Consider the following 13105-nt stretch of genomic DNA (forward strand, 5'->3'; position numbering starts at 1 on the left):
AGCGTAGGGCCCACTTGCTTGCCGTGTAGGGCCTACCTACTCGGTGGCCTAATGTGATGTATATGGGGCTCGATATGCAGCCCACTTGATGTGTATCAGGCCCATGGGTTATTGCCCATTGCAATGTATGTAAGGCCCAATTGGTGCGGCTTATTCGATATATATATAAGGCCCATGTGATTAGGCCCATCTGGATGTACTTGTGGGTCATCCATTGAGGGTCACCTGATGTATATATTTGAGGCCCATGTGTAGGGCCCACCTATTGTGTATTTAAAGCCCATGGGTTGTGGCCCATAGTGATGTATATTAGGCCCATGTGATGTAGCCCATAGTGATGTGTATTAGGCCCAGGTATGTGGCTCACCTGTGAAGTATATCTGAGGCCCACTTACAATGTATTTAAGGCCCAATGTGATGTATTTGAGGCCTAGGGGCAAGGCCTGATGTGATGTATATGTGGCTCATTGAGATTGTTTGAGGCCCATGGGACGTGGCCCATTGTGATATATCCGAGGCCCATGGGTGTGGCCTATTGTGATACGTCTAAGGCCCTTGTAGGAAGCCCAACGCGATATATGAGAGGCTCATGAATGAGGCCCAATGTGATGTAGGTGTGGCCATTACGTTGTGTATGAATCCCTTATGTAGGCTACTCCTTGGGAGCAATGTTGATAAGATGTCCACATTGATGTGCAATGATGGTTAGATGTCCTCATTGTGACCTTCCCGTAGGCTTTGTTAGGCCTATTCGCACCATACTCTAAGTGGGTTAACCCAAATAAGTGGGCCCCATTCGCCATAGACGGATGGCTCCGTGCCATCAGATTTGATATAACCATGGCCATGGGCCGATTTTTATATTATGGTTGATTAGCTGTCCATCTATGGACCCCGCCTTGTTTATACACAGATTGTCGATTAGCGATCGAGGCCGATTATCATGACCGGATTGCCGATTCCGATTATCGATCGATTTCGATTGTTGAGGCCGATTGTCGAGACCTATATGATGTTGTATATGTGGCCCATTGTGATGTATGTTAGGCCCATGTGAAAGGCCCATCGTGATGTGTATTAAGCTCTTGAGTGAGGCCCATGGTGTTGTATATGTGGCCCATTGTGATGTATGTTAGGCCCATGTGAAAGGCCCATCGTGATATGTATTAAGCTCTTGAGTGAGGCCCATGGTGTTGTATATGTGGCCCTTGTGTGAGGTCATGGGTCCACTATATGTTAGGATTTATGAGGGCTGTTCCTCAGGGGCAATGTTGGTCAAATGTCCACATTGTCGAGGTCAATTGTCGATGCCGGTTATTGATACCGATTATGAGTATATGACATCATAGCATCATGATACATGCCCATACGTATCATCTGTATGTTTGTTATGAGATGTGGTTGATCATTGCATATGTCATTGAGCATGTTGTTATGAGACTCCCTGATAGGCGGAGGTTATCTCACATGAGCGCACGGTTGGCACAGGATTGATGCATGATTAGATTGTATGACTCATGCATCTTATATTATGATTACTGTATGCCCTGGCGACATTAGGGCCGTAGCCTCCACAGGCATATTGTGGATGGCCAGACGGGACACCGGAAATTTGTTCTAGCATCGGGCTGCCATAAATGGCTCTAGGTGAAAATCCCTAAACCCTCTTGGTACCAGAGGACGCCCCGATGTTAGGACTGAGTGGATACATGAGTGCCTGAGTGTCGAATACCAGGAGGCCATGTCTCCCACTATGTCGTGGTCGGTTGGGAGGGGATGTGGCCTTACCTACCTAAGCGTAGGGGGCATAGCTAGGTTGAGTTTGACCAACTCATGAATGAGTTCACTTTCAACATGCCGGATAGGTATTGGCAGACTATTGACTAGGTGGATAGTGAGGTTTCTTACGCTCACTTGGACTGTGTTGCTGGGAGAGGAGCAACGCCATTTGGAGTGCACTAGACCCCGGTGATGATCCCAGCGAGGAACTGTACTGATATGTGGACTTATTGAGCAGGAGTTGCATACTCGTTCATTCATTCACTATCCACTCAGGCTGGTGGTGTGCAACTAATTGTTACGTGTACCTTCGTAATGGCCAGGATTTCAGTTGGGGCGCGTGACTAACTTGAGATCAGGAGTTTACCACGTTAAGTATGACTATCCAAATTTAGGTATGAGACTGGTTTGGATAGAAGCCCTTGTGGTGGACCCCATAGCCTGTGATACTACGTACTATCACCCCGACTTCACATTCATACATGGTCATTCGCACCGCATATTGTATTACATTCGCGGCATATGACATTTTGGGTTGCTATGTCTCTGCACTTATATGACTTAGACGGACTTAACAGGTTTTACATATTGCATTGTACCCTCGCCATCTGATATTTGTCTCTTTTTGACTCCTCATTTACATAACTGATTTATATTGCTTACTCTGATACTAGATGACTCATGGACTTGTTAGTATTTCTGCATACTCTGATATTATATGGCTTGTGGACTTACCGGTATCTCCGTTAACTCTGATATTACATTCTGGGCACCATATTCTGCTCACACACTTTCACCATCCACTAAGCTTTCTATAAGCTTATGCACGATAGATGCATGCAGGTGGCGTTAGGTTGTAGCAGCGTTAAGATGGGAGCATGCAGCTGTCTTTTAGAGCTTTGAATTTTTTATATATGTATTTCCCTTTCAGCATTGTATTCAAAGATTATATTAGTGGATATGTGATGATGATATTGCCTTTATGATTTGGGTATACTTGTGGCTATGCTTCTTATGAGACAAATATATGTTGAAAAATCCTCCTTGTAGCATCCCAGGATCGGAACCTGGCGTATGGACGCTGGGAGCCAAGAATGGGGTACTACGGAGGCTGTCAGCATCGGATTTGGCAATCAGGAATTTTTTGAGCCCGATATCCGAGTTTGGGGCGTGACATAAAGGGTTACCTAGGCTTGACTCGGGCGTGGCATGAACTCGGTCGAGTTCTATTCGGAGCAGTGCAACACACACTCTCTTGACCTCACTTCTCTCTTTCCTTTCTTTTTCTCTCTCTCTCTCTCTTTTCTTTTCTCTCTCTTTGGTGCGAATCCCGAGGGTAACAATAGCCTATTTATAGGCATGAGAGAGAGGGCTCCAACTGCTGGGAAGAAAACGGCTCTTACAAGGGCCATCTTCGACAATCCGTAATACATGGGGTCTATCTGACCCTGAGCATGGATTCCCACTGCAATGGCCCACCAGCAAAGTAAGTTTTTAGCCTTAGTGGGGCCCATCTCGTGATCATGGGTCGTGTGGTTTAACGGAGAAGATGAAGTGGCTGTTTATGGCAAATCACTCCCTAAGGTATTTTGGCATGATCTGGCCCATTTGAGCTGACCAGATGGGATTCCTGATCACTGCGGGGCCCACTTTTTAGAGCTCTAATGTGAGTTTCAATCCATCTCATGAGATATTCCCTATCTCAGCACTTTCTTAAGAGATGGAGTGTTTTATCTCCATCAAATCGTACCGCCTTAAGGGGAAGGCTAGGATCACTCCACGCAGCCCAGGGAACGGCCAGAAGTGTGACAGCATCTGCTTCCTTGTTGCAGATGGTTTGCCCAACCATTTTTGGCAGCGAGAGCACGTTCTCTCACATGGGCGAGTGGACGGCTGGGATTTCCAGGCCAAACTGACCCTGGATCACTCGTGTGATCACATGTTGGCCCACCATCAGGTGATCTTGGCCATTTTCATCATTTTGGCTGATACTGACCTTGAATTGGTGTCACGCTACATGAGTCTATAAGCTTATAGGGTTTTGGTTAAATGGGCCCCACGAACCTGATGAATGGATCAGATCATCCAGATAATGGCCAGGGTGGGCCACTTTGAGGGCTGATGTTCGTCAGATTCAAATTTTAAGCAGGCGGGAGAAATTTACCTTTTTGCGAGTAGGCTTAGTCAATGTCAGTTTGACCGATGCACTTCATGCACAGGTGCATTGGGTGCACTCACACCTTGTGTGGGGTCCACCGTGACGTTTGTGATAAATCCATTCCATTCATTTGTCTTGGGAACCCCACTTAGGGGTCTTAGCCCAGTTTAGGGTGGAACTGAGGCTTAGGTGGGCCATATCATACGTCTTAGACCACTTTACGGCTATTACACCTTGACCCCATGGCTGGATTACTTTGATAATCCATTTCAACGGTTAAACGTGAATTTGAGACGCAGTGGTTGCTTGGTTGGCCATTTACTAGTCCTCGAAGGCCGATCATTAGCGCATTTTTTTTTGTTTCTCTACGTCTTGCTAAACTGAAAACTATCTTAACTTGGGATGGTTTGGTTAAGCTTACCTAGCGACTGTTGTAGGCTTTGACTTAGCTCCTAGGGCCTCTGATGGATGGTTTCAATGATGACTGGAAGCCCCATCCCGCATACGTTGAGTTCAAGTTGTTTGTTAACTGACTCTGGATCCCATTGATGTAGGTTTTAAATGGTAACACCCACGTACCAGAGGTGCAGGGTGTTACATTTCGGTAGTTAACATGTCCAAGACCTTTATGGCATAATTTCATTTTGTCTGTTTGGACCATGTAACGTGAAAATTTAGAAGATCATGACTCATTGATAATATAACAATTTTCAGAAGTCCTATGACCATTTATTATCACACAACCTTTCTCATTTTAAATCTTACATCCTTGATTAGTAAATTTTACACTATGTTTGTTATCAAAAATTTGAGATATTCTTAGAAGATTGTGTTTTAGACCTTTAACATATAAAACGCTTTCAAAAGCAGGAAGGTTAGAGAGTTGAACAGTACCTTAGCCTATAATCCTGCAGTTGCTTCCATCACCAAAAGTAACTAAACAATCGTTCATTTCTTTGTAGTTGGTGAATATATCCTTGTTACCTGTCATATGTCTTGATCATCCACTGTCTAGGTACCATTTTGAATAGCTAGAAGCTTTGAAGGTAGTGTGGGTAACAAGACAAGTAACTTTTGGAACCCATTTCATTGTAGTTCTGGGTTTAGGAGTACCATTGGTTTTTCTTGGCTTGTGAGAGTTGGAATTTCTCTATCTATCAACTCTGATAACATTAGAGTTAGATTTAAGAAGCTCTTTGAATAAGTCCACTATTTTTTCAGCTAAGGAGTTATATCTTTGATTTCTAAAGCTGATGTTATTAGAATTAACTTTAGAAGCTTGAAAAGGTTTTGAATTTTTGAAATTATTTTGGTTATTATTTCTCAAATTCTTACCTTTTGAGTTTGAGGATTCTTCTTTTACAAATATAGAAGATGCATTCTTATTTTTTAGGGGAGTATCTTTGATATAGCCCAGACTTGATTTATCACCACACTTTCTTGATGTGGTTAATAATTTTTCCAGCTCAGGGTCTCCATGGGCGTATCGCTAAGTATCCTTAGAACTCAATAGAGAAGAAACCTCAAGTTTTAAATTCTCATTTTCTATTCTGAGTTTTTCAAATTCAGAAGTTAACTTAAATCAAGTTTTGCTTTTTCATAATAATCAGAAAGATGAGATTTTTCCAAAACAATATTTTCAAGTTATTTTTTTAGTTTAAGAAAATTTTCTTTTTAAATCTTTAACTTGACAGTTATTTTACAACTTTCCCCGTATAGGGCATTATAGGCATCTTGAAGATCATCTTCATTTTCATTTTCAAGATCACTCCTGAAATTCTTATAATCAGATAAGTTACAACTATCTGAGGAGGTGACTTTGGCTATAGTTATTAGGGCTTTTACTTCATTTGAAGTTTCTTGTTCTGATTCATCTGACTCAGAAGAACTTTCAGAGCTAGATGATTCATCCTAAGTAGCTATTATGGCCTTTCTTTTTTACTTATTCCTTTTAGGACATTTATTCACCAAATTCCCATATTCATGGCAGTTGAAACATTAACTGTCTTTTACAAATTTCCAAGTTTCAGATCTTCCTTTTTCTTATCAGAAGGTTTTTGAAAATCGGATCTTTTCTTATTTTTAAAAATCTTGTAAAACTTTTTAGCAAGTAAAGCCATATCATCCTCTGTATATTCAATATCAGAATTAACATTGTTATCTTTTAAAATAGATTTGGATGACTTAAGAGTAATAGACTTACCTTTAGGAGGTTTGAAATTTAACTCGTATGTTTGGAGCGAACCAACTAACTCCTCAACCTTCATTAGATCAGTGTCTCTTAGTTCCTGAATGGCAGTTACTTTGGAATTAAACCTCTCAGGAAGAGATCATAGTATCTTAGCATAGACCTTATGTCAGGCTTTTTTCCTAGTATCTCGCCATTCTGTCGGTCCTCCCGATCGAATTTCAGTGAGCCCCGACCTGTAGATATCGTTTACATGCGACCTTAAGTCGCAACTTGTAAATTTGAGTCGACTCAACCCGAGACCTATGCCATTGCGACCGCATCATCGCTGCGGTTCTGACATCGCATCTCGTGCATCAATGCGATGCTTAGATCATAAGATGTGGTCCGCGCATTATAATGGTCGTGGACCGCATGTTGCGGGACCCACCTATCCCATATGACACCATTTCCTAGGCAATCATGAGGGTGGAGTCATCCCCTCATGCTTGCTAGGTAATGATGGCAAGCTCTTGCCCATGCTCTTACATATGAAATGATTACATTACACCCATTATGACAACTAGCCATGCCTCCTTACAATCTAATCATTGCCTAGAAACTACCCCTTTCTCTCTCTCTTATCTCTCTCCTTATCTCTCTCTCTCTCTTTCATTTTCATTTCTCCCTAGCAAGAGAAGCCATGGACGTCCCAACCCATCCCCATTTTTCAGCCCTTTAAGCTCCTTTCCTCCCATCCAACCCTCTAAACCCCATCTTAACCATTGATTTCTCTTCCTTTAGAGCTCTAGAACCTAATGGTGGAAGAAGAAGATCAAGATCCAAGGTGGGTACTTGTTTAGGACTAGATCTTTCTTTTCTTTCTTAGATCTTTCTCTTTTATTGTATAGGATCATGTAGGACCCACCAATCAATGGTGGAGATCCTACTTGACCCTTTGGATGTGGCCAATGTCTCATCCTTATTGCATGCATGATCCATGATAGGGCTATTCTCCATGGACCCCATCATGATATTTTTATTGAATCCATGCTATTAATGGGTTATCTTGACCCTTGATTTATGCTGGGAATGGCATCCCCACCTCAGATTTTTTTCATGAAGGGCCATGCAATGCATGAGACCCATCTTGATGAATGTATGATGTATGGTGCATGTATTGAGGGACTCATATTGGCGGGGCCCCTCCATCACCCGTCTCTCTCTCTCTCTCTCTCTCTCTCTCTCTCTCTTTCCTTGTATGATCGCCCACCTGGTGATGCATGTTGCTATCCAAACAAGGGATGATCACACATCCAGATTTTTGGGACACCTTGCTACCCACTTTCAGGCCAATCTAGATGAGGGAAACACATAGATCAATATGATTTTCTAGATGTATGGACGACCCTCATGGACACCCTCTATGATGTATGTATTTTATCCAAACCAACCACTCGTGAGGCCCACCTTGTTGACGTCCAATGGCATGCCTGGACGATCCAACATGCTGGTACCGTCCAATGCCCCTGGACAAGAGAAAACACAAATATCAGCTTTATCCAAAGTTGGTGGGTCCACATGTGGACCCACCTGATGAATATCCACACCGTCCATCCATTTTCAGGACGTGGGACCCACCCCACATGTGTTGCACGTGTGGAGGTGGGGCCTATATTGATGTATGTATTTTGTAACCACGCTGTCCGTCCATTTTTTGGACATTGAACCCACCCTACACATGCTACAAGTGTAGGGGTGGGGCCCACCTTAAGGTATGTGTTGTATATCTACACCATTTAGATGGGCAAGACGGTGATGCAAGTGTTTCATCTGCACTATCCAGACCCCTAGGTGGTGAGACATGCATGATGTATGTGTTGTATACACATCATCCATCCATGAGACCACCATGATATGTGTTTCATCCCCACCATCCAGATAGGCTGGACGTGGGACCACCTTGCTGTACGTGTTTTATCAACACCATCTAGCCATCCGTGGGACGTGGACCTCACCTCAATGTATATGTTATATTCACAGTCCTCCATGGACACCACAGGATATACGAGTTTTGTCTGAGCTATCCATTTGGTGGAGCCGATTTGGATTGTGCAGGCCCACTTGCTACATGTGTAGGCCCACCATGATGTGTATATTATCCAAGCCGTCCCGCCAGGGCCCACCTTGTAGGCCCACAATGTTGTATGTGTTCTATATTCATGCTACCCATTTTGTGTTGCAACAGGCCCACCTTGATGTATGTGTTGCAAGCACTTTGTCCATCTATTTTTCTGGACCTTTGGACCCCACCTTGATGTGTATATTGTGCATGCTGTCCACTCATTTTCTAGACTATATGGGCTGCCCCATGAGGCCCACTATGTTGTATTGTATGTGATACACACACTACCCATCTCTTGTGCCTAACCCATGGGCCCTTGTGTGAGGTCCAATATGATGAATTTGTGGCCCATTTGGTTAGGCCCATTATGATGAGTATGAGGCCTTTATGCGAGGCCCAATGGGATGTGTATGTGACCCATTTGGTGAGGCCCATTATGATGTATGAGAGGCCCATATGATGAGGCCCATTGTAGTGTATGAGAGGCCCATATAGTGAGGCCCAATGTGATATATGAGAGGCCTATGTGGTGAGGCCATCATGATGTGTAAACCCACCATGATGTATATAGTAATGTTTATGATGCCCAACTATTGTCCTAGCCAGTATAAGGCCTTGGGCTCCCATCATGAAATAGATTCCATGGGCCATGCCTTGGGAGCAATGATGGTTAAATGTCTACATTATAAAAAGCAATGGTGGTTAAAAGCCCACCTTGCAATCCTCCCTAGGGCCCATTGTTAGGCCCATTCTCATCTCCCCTTATTGTGGGTTAACCCAAATTGATGGGCCCCCACTAGTACAAGTATGATCCACCTCACCTTTTTAGGCTATCCCAAATTATTGGGCCCCTATTGATGTTAGTAGAGTACCCAAACTTGGAAACTCACTCCTTAAGTAGGCCATTTAGGTCCATCCTTATTATGAGAAGGACGCATCATCACCCCTTACTATAGATGGAAGAATTTGTGGTATCAAATTTGGTATATCCACTATTGAGGACCGATCTTCATATTATAAATCAAATCCGCTGTCCTTCTATGGACCTCGCCTTATGTACAGGCCGATTATCGATTAGGACTATGAGTATGTGCTAGCATAGCATCATAATACATACACATCATTTGCATGCTTGTTACGAGGAGTGGTTGATCATAACATTATGCCACTGAGCAAATTTCTTATGAGACTCCTTGATAGGCGGAGTTGTCCCTCATAAGTACACGGTACGCGCAGGATTGATACATGAATGAATTGTATGACTCATGCATCTTACATTGTGTGATATGGTTACTATTACCCTAACGACATCAGGGTTATGACCTCCACAGGCATATCGTGGATGACAGAATTGGATACTGAAAATACTTGGTTCTAAGTACTAGGGCGCAATGATGTCCTTGGGTGAAAGTCTCCGAACCCTTATGGTACCAGGAGGATGCTCCAATGTTATGACTGAGTAGATGCATGAGTGCATGATGGTCGTATGCCAGTAGGTCGTGTCTCTCACTGTGTCGTGGTAGGTTGGAAGGGGGTGTGACCTTACTCGCCTGAGTGAGGGGGCAATGTTAGGTTGAGTTTGACTAGCTTAAGGAATGGGTCCATTATCGACGAGCCGGGCCCAATATTGGTAGGCAGATAGTGATGTCACTTCCGCTTACCTAGTTGTACGCTTAGATGGGGCGGCAAGTTGGCGTAGAGTGTATTAGACCCCGGTGATTATCCAGAGAGGACCGTACTGATATTTGATACACCAAAGATGAGTTGGATTGAGATGTAGATTCAGATGAGGATTGGTATGCTTAACCTGCATCTTGCATATGACATTGGCCATGTAAGCCTTGCATCGCATCATAGCCTTGATATGGCTGATAGCATTCATACCTTGCATCGCGTAGCCTTGGTACGGCTGATAGTATTCATGGATTTGCCAGTATATTTCGCATTACTCTGATATTGTATACTTGGCATATACCTTGCGCTCACTCTTACACTACCCTCTAAGCTTTCTATAAGCTTATGCATGATTGTTGTGTGTAAGTGACACTAGGACGTAGCTGAGCAGGAGTAGGAGCATATAGCCGAGGAGCTTTTGATATTGATATTGTATTTCCCTTATGCATTATACTTAAAGCTTTGATCATAGTGGATTTTGTGATGGTGTTCTTGTTATTATTTGTAGGTTATGCTATGGTTGTGATTATTATGAAATAAATTCATGTTAAAAATCCTCCTTTTAGGATCACAGGATCGAAACCTGGTATATGGGTGCCGAGAGCCGAGAATGGGGTACTAAGGAGGCTGTCGGCGCTGGATTCGGAGATCAGGAATTTTGTGAGCCCGGTTTCTGAGTTTGGGGTGTAACACCTTACTTTCTAGGATTCCATCTCTTAGATCCCACATGGAATTTACTATGTCATTCAATTTCATATAGAAGTCTATAAAAGTTTCATTTTCTTCCATACGAATTTACTCAAACCTCGTAGTGAGGATTTGAACTTTAAATTTCGTGACTATAGTAGTTCCTTCATGTGTCATTTTAAGAATGTCCCAGGCTCGTTTAGTTGTATCACATGAAATAATTCTCTTGAATTCATTAGGTGATAGGGCACAAGTAATGGTATTTAAGGCCTTAGCATTTGCCTGCTTTCTTTTTTCTGAGGTGTAGTCCATAAGTAAAATGGAGTTTCTTTAATGGACTTAGTTTCATCACTGCCTAGAACCTCAGACACAGGTGATTTCCATTTGGTTACCGTGGCTTGTCACACGCTTTCATCTATGGATTTTAAGAAAATCCTCATTCTGGCTTTCCAATAAGTATAATTTGAGCCATCAAAGGGTGGTGGCCTGGTAATAGATAAGCTATCAAAATTTGACATAATGCAAGCTTTAGATCTTTGAACACAAGGAACTTAATCTAAAATAAAAATAAAAATAAGCAACTTAGCTCTGATACCACTTGTAAGAGGCGAGCTACCAGTCCTAGAGGGGGGAGGGGGGGGGGGGGGGGTGAATAGGACTATGCCAATTAAAAAGAATTAAAGAACTGAAAGATTAAATAAATCAGAACTAATCAGAGATCTCAAGTGTAATAGTATTGAGAAACTGATTCAAACTGTGTTCACAGGACAACCTTACACCAAAAACCAAGGTTTTAGGTAGGACAACCTGATTTCAGGAACTTAGTAAGGATCAAGATCATAAACTGAAACAAGAGGAAAAGGAAAGAAAGCTATCTATTACAAGCATTCACCACATATACATCACATACATCATTTACCACAAAACACCAGGAGTTATTGTGGTTCGGTGTGTACACCAATTATTCTCAAATAGCCACACTTACTCCAATCCCAATAATCACAACCCACGTGATATTTGCGTTCACTAATAATCAAGGTATTCTCAGGTTCACCTTAAAACCTGTACAGTTGTGATTTTAGAAGGGTTATCACATCAAAACCCCACGTTGAGATTTTCTGGCTATCTCAGTCCAAACCAATACATGAGATTTCTTAGATATCTTAAATAAAACAAAAATGAATAAAGAATAATACTTATCTTCTTCTAAAGATGCTATTTGATGTAGCCTGTAGAACCGTTTCACTTGATGTAGAAATATTCAATGTCCAATAACATAATCATGGGTTCCAGGTTCTAAATTGATTTAAATTAATTCAAACCTTAGGCTACTTGTTTGAATTCCTTAGATCTCACAAAGAAGAGTATAAACTACCTTTATAACATAAGATTCATAAAAGAGATCAAGAAATTTAAAAAATAAAAAGCTATATTAAAAAGGATTTAAAATACCATGCAATAGCTTGAAGAAGATGGAGACTTTTCTCTCTCAATGTGAAATCTTTTTGTGGCTTGAATCAGTAATTTCGGAGTGAAAAAGACCTTTATTTATAAACTGAAAAGTTGTTGCTTTGACTGGTCTAAGGTCTCCTTCGACTCGTCTAAGAATCAACCAAATTTTAAATTTTCAGCTCGATCGGATAAAACTGGTCTTCGACTGGTCGAAGGCCCTGCTCAACTAGTCGAGGGTGTGCCTTTGACTGGTCGAGCACCCTGCTCGACTGGTCAAGGGTATCTTGAAATGGTTGCTGGACTTTGAGTCGAGCACCCTTCAACTGGTCAAGGGTGTCTTGAAATGATTGCTGGACTTTGAGTCGAGCACCCTTCGACTGGTCGAGGAACCAAAAGAAAAAATCCATTTTTCAATTCAAATCTTAGACTGGTCAAAACTTTCCCTAGATTGGTCGAACCAAATCTTGGACTAGTCGAACTAAGGCTTAGACTAGTCGAACTGAGGCTTAACCAAAGTATAAAAACCTATATATGTTTAGCATATGAAAGAACCTAAGTCTAAGTTCTCTCTAGGGTCAATTATACCTGAAATTATTGGACATTGAAGTATATACCTTGAAACTTCTACTCAAATCTTCATTAGCGTTTAGTGGATCTTCTACTTGAAGTAAACTTGTAATTGTAGCTTGATCTTAAACTTGAAGTGAAGTGGAGCTTGAATACATTGAACTTGAAGTAACCATCTTCATGTCTTGTTCTTAAACTTACACTTTCCAACTTCATACGATTCACTTGAAGGTGAACTTTCCATCACTTGTGTGAACTGCATCATAAGTTGTTTTGTCCCATCGAAATTTGACAAATAAGAGTTCTTTATACATCACAACACTTACACCCACACCCTCGCACCAAGCCTGAGCCATAGCCCAAGCCCAAGACCATGACTATGCTCGTGCCTGTGCCCAAGCCCGTGCACATGCATGCGCGCACGTGTTCAAGTGCGAAAGTCTCAGTAATCCACGAATCTACTAAGAAAATAATAAGGTACTCCACACCCTATATA

Source organism: Magnolia sinica, chromosome 17, assembly GCF_029962835.1.
Source record: "Magnolia sinica isolate HGM2019 chromosome 17, MsV1, whole genome shotgun sequence".
Taxonomy (NCBI): domain Eukaryota; kingdom Viridiplantae; phylum Streptophyta; class Magnoliopsida; order Magnoliales; family Magnoliaceae; genus Magnolia; species Magnolia sinica.